Source organism: Triticum aestivum, chromosome 6B, assembly GCF_018294505.1.
Source record: "Triticum aestivum cultivar Chinese Spring chromosome 6B, IWGSC CS RefSeq v2.1, whole genome shotgun sequence".
Classification (NCBI taxonomy): domain Eukaryota; kingdom Viridiplantae; phylum Streptophyta; class Magnoliopsida; order Poales; family Poaceae; genus Triticum; species Triticum aestivum.
The window spans coordinates 69520038-69525089 of record NC_057810.1 but is presented as its reverse complement, the minus strand read 5'-3'; positions in this window follow the sequence as shown (position 1 = coordinate 69525089).

Below are 5052 nucleotides of genomic sequence, written 5' to 3'. Positions count from 1 at the left end.
TTCTATCGGAAGAGTACTGTACGTGGAGAGGCTGACAGCTGGGTCCACGGCAGCCGCAAGGAAGTGCCTCCTTATTACGCGGAAAATAATTATTCCTCCACCTGATAGCGGGGACTCACCGGACGGGCCACTAGTATTTTGCGAAAAAAATCGTTTCCCCCTGACTGCTGGGACCCACCGGACGGGTCACCGTATTTCGCAAAAAAAAAACATTCCCCCCGCTGTCAGCTATGACCCACCGGAAGTGCCTCCTTATTACTCACAAAAAAATGAATACTCCCCCGGCTAGCTGGGACCCACCTTGGTGGGAGGCTGTCTTGTGGGCCTACTAAGTTGACGGGGACAAAGGGCTTTCTCATCTTAGTCAATATGAACGATTCTAGCTCCAGTGACCGTACGATGTCCATCCAACGGCCGTAGTGCTTCTTCAACCTCTGGTCTTCTTGCTCCAGCCGCCCAAATCAGCGCCGGTCGTGCAGCATGCTCCTGCCTCCCGTGGACGGCTGTGCTGCCGTGGAGGTCTCACCGCCCCCTACTATTCCCATCGCTGGCCAGGCCCTGCGGCGACGGCAGCCTCACACAGCAACCGAACCAGTGAACCCTCGTACTCCGCTCCGCGCGGGCTTCCACTGCCGCGTCTTCCCCGGCTCCGTGTTGTCCCCTTCCTAGGCCTCGTCGTCATCCACCGCCGTGGTGCTCTCCGCGCGGCGTGGTCAACGTGGTGAAGGAACGACTACCATCGCAAGAGTACTGTACGTGGAGAGGCTGACAGCTGGGTCCACGGCCACAGCCCAGTTTTTTGTGATTTGCCAAGTAAGTCGCTTTGTCAGGCCTGTTGGGCTGCATATCTTTCAAGACGAGGAGAGTTTTCATTCGGCTGGCCGAGAAAATGGCCCATCAGTAATGAGAAATGGGCTATACATTTTTAAAACACATCAAACCGGCAATTAGTTTCAAATATCTTTTTTTTCATTTCGATATTTTAAATTACATTATTTTTTATTCGTGGAGAATTTGTTGGATTTTATATTGTTATACATTTATTTTTTAAATCAGTTTGAATGTGAGTCGAAATTTCGGGATTAAAAACAGTTCGTACCACAACGAAATATGCAAAATTTCCTATAATTTTTTAACCATGGCCACAGTCTGGGCTGTAATGCTAACAAAAAGAATGTGGGCTCCAAAAAAACTTAAGAATTAGCAAATGGGCTGTAAATTATTAGAAATAATGGCAGATGAGCGGTATGCTGTTTTCCACAGATTTGAGGCTTTCCTAAAAAAATAAGGTTGACGCACAAGCAGTGACTGTTGGATTGCCATCCAACGGCCGTCGTGCTTCTTCAATCTCTGCTCTTCCTGCTCCAGCCGCTCAAATAAGCACCGGCGGGACTGCATGCTCCCTCCTCCCCGCGGCTGGCTCTGCTGCCGCGTAGGCCTCACCGCCCCATCGTACTCCCATCGCTGGCCGAGCCATCCCTCTACTCACCCACACTTGCTGTTATTCTCCGGCGACGGCAGACGAACCAGTAAACCCTCGTACAGTCGTACTCCCCTCCATGTGGGAAACAACTGCCGAGTCTTTCCTGCCTCCGTGTCGTTCCTTTCCTAGGCCTCGCCGTCGTCCACCGCCCTGGTGCTCTCGGTGCGGCCTGATCAACGTGGTCAAAGACCGACATGCATAAAAGTGGACTGTACGTGGAGAGGCCGACAACTGGGTCCACGGCCGCACGCAAGGAAATGCCTCCTTATTACGCACAAAATAATGATTCCTCCACCTGACATCAGGGACCCATCGAAAGGGCCTCTATATTTCGCGAAAAAAACATTACCGCCGCTGACAGCTCGGACCCACCAGCTATATCTTCGCACGCAAGGAAGTGCCTCCTTATTATGCACAAAAGAAATGAATACTCCGCCTGTTAGCTGGGACCCAGTATAGTGGCAAGCTGACTTGTGGGCCTACTAAGTTGACTGGGACGGAGGGCTTTGTCAACTTAGTCAATAATACGCATGATTCTAGCTCCAGTGATCGTATGATGTCCATCCAACGGCCATAGTGCTTCTTCAACCTCTGGTCTTCTTGCTCCAGCCGCCCAAACCAGTGCTGGTCGTGCCTCGTGCTCCTGCCTCCCGTGGCTGGCTGCGATGCGGCGGAGGCCTCACCGCCCCCTACTACTCCCACCGCTGGCCAAGCCATCCCCCTACTCACCCACAGCCCCTGTTATTCTGCGGCGACGGCAGCCTCACACAGCAACCGAACCAGTGAACCCTCGTACTCCGCTCCGCGCGGGCTTCCACTGCCGCGTCTTCCCCGGCTCCGTGTTGTCCCCTTCCTAGGCCTCGTCGTCGTCCACCGCCGTGGTGCTCTCCGCGCGGCGTGGTCAACGTGGTGAAGGAACGACTACCATCGCAAGAGTACTGTACGTGGAGAGGCTGACAGCTGGGTCCACGGCCACAGCCCAGTTTTTTGTGATTTGCCAAGTAAGTCGCTTTGTCAGGCCTGTTGGGCTGCATATCTTTCAAGACGAGGAGAGTTTTCATTCGGCTGGCCGAGAAAATGGCCCATCAGTAATGAGAAATGGGCTATACATTTTTAAAACACATCAAACCGGCAATTAGTTTCAAATATCTTTTTTTTCATTTCGATATTTTAAATTACATTATTTTTTATTCGTGGAGAATTTGTTGGATTTTATATTGTTATACATTTATTTTTTAAATCAGTTTGAATGTGAGTCGAAATTTCGGGATTAAAAACAGTTCGTACCACAACGAAATATGCAAAATTTCCTATAATTTTTTAACCATGGCCACAGTCTGGGCTGTAATGCTAACAAAAAGAATGTGGGCTCCAAAAAAACTTAAGAATTAGCAAATGGGCTGTAAATTATTAGAAATAATGGCAGATGAGCGGTATGCTGTTTTCCACAGATTTGAGGCTTTCCTAAAAAAATAAGGTTGACGCACAAGCAGTGACTGTTGGATTGCCATCCAACGGCCGTCGTGCTTCTTCAATCTCTGCTCTTCCTGCTCCAGCCGCTCAAATAAGCACCGGCGGGACTGCATGCTCCCTCCTCCCCGCGGCTGGCTCTGCTGCCGCGTAGGCCTCACCGCCCAATCGTACTCCCATCGCTGGCCGAGCCATCCCTCTACTCACCCACACTTGCTGTTATTCTCCGGCGACGGCAGACGAACCAGTAAACCCTCGTACAGTCGTACTCCCCTCCATGTGGGAAACAACTGCCGAGTCTTCCCTACCTCCGTGTCGTTCCTTTCCTAGGCCTCGCCGTCGTCCACCGCCCTGGTGCTCTCGGTGCGGCCTGATCAACGTGGTCAAAGACCGACATGCATAAAAGTGGACTGTACCTGGAGAGGCCGACAACTGGGTCCACGGCCGCACGCAAGGAAATGCCTCCTTATTACGCACAAAATAATGATTCCTCCACCTGACATCAGGGACCCATCGAAAGGGCCTCTATATTTCGCGAAAAAAACATTACCGCCGCTGACAGCTCGGACCCACCAGCTATATCTTCGCACGCAAGGAAGTGCCTCCTTATTATGCACAAAAGAAATGAATACTCCGCCTGTTAGCTGGGACCCAGTATAGTGGCAAGCTGACTTGTGGGCCTACTAAGTTGACTGGGACGGAGGGCTTTGTCAACTTAGTCAATAATACGCATGATTCTAGCTCCAGTGATCGTATGATGTCCATCCAACGGCCATAGTGCTTCTTCAACCTCTGGTCTTCTTGCTCCAGCCGCCCAAACCAGTGCTGGTCGTGCCTCGTGCTCCTGCCTCCCGTGGCTGGCTGCGATGCGGCGGAGGCCTCACCGCCCCCTACTACTCCCACCGCTGGCCAGGCCATCCCTCTACTCACCCACAGCCCCTGTTATTCTGCGGCGACGGCAGCCTCACCCTCGTACTCCTCTTCGCGTGGGCATCCACTTCTGTGTCTTCCCTGGCTCTGCGTCGTCCCCTTCCTAGGCCTCACCATCGTCCACCGTCGTGGTGATCTCGGCGCGGCGTGGTCAATGTGGTCAATGACTGACTTCCATCGGAAGAGTACTATGCGTGGAGAGGTTGACAGCTGGGTCCACGGCGGCCGCAAGGAAGTGCCTCCTTATTACGCGCAAAATAATTATTCCTCCACCTGATAGCAGGGACCCACCGGATGGGCCACCAGTATTTCGCCAAAAAAACATTTCCCCCCTGACTGCTGGGACCCACCAGCTACATCTTCGCACGCAAGGAAGTGCGTCCGGGAAAAAAAACCAAAACAATTCGCCCCCCTGACTGCTGGGACCCACCAGCTACATCTTCGCAGGCAAGGAAGTGCCTGACAGTCGGGACCCACCTGGTCGAAGCGTACGTAGCGTTGTCATTCTCGTCGCGAAAGTGTACGTACATACTTGTCGATGTAGAGGCACACACGTGTCGTAGTAGAGGCGCGCACGTGTCGATGTAGAGGCGCGCACGTAGCATGTGCACGTACGTACAGCGGCGAGGGTGCAAGAATGAGAATACGACCATGTACGTACATACGGGCAGGGTCTCGAACGCCTACTCGCGCATACGTACATGGCTGGGTCGAAACGGAGAAACAACGTTGTCGTCGTGTTCATGGGGAGTCAACAGAATGCGTCGTGTTCATGGGGAGGCAACGGAATGCGTCGTGTTCATCGGGAGGCAACAGAACACGTGGGAGCCAACCGGCTTGGACGGAACAGGCGATGGAAACGAGGCCTGGCGTACCACAGAACGGAAGAAACGGACCTCCTATGTTCGGAACGGGGTCCTGTTGATCGGGAGGGGTGTGGTGTACCGCAAAACGGAGGAAACGGACCTCCTACGGTCGAAACGGGGGTCCTGTTGATCGAGAGGGGTGTGGCGTACCGCAAAACGGAGGAAACGGACCTCCTACAGTCGAAACGGGGGTCCTGTTGATCGGGAGGGGTGTGGCGTACAGCAAAACGGACGAAACGGACCTCCTACGGTCGAAACGGGGGTCCTGTTCATCGGGAGGGGTGTGGCATACCGTAAAACGTT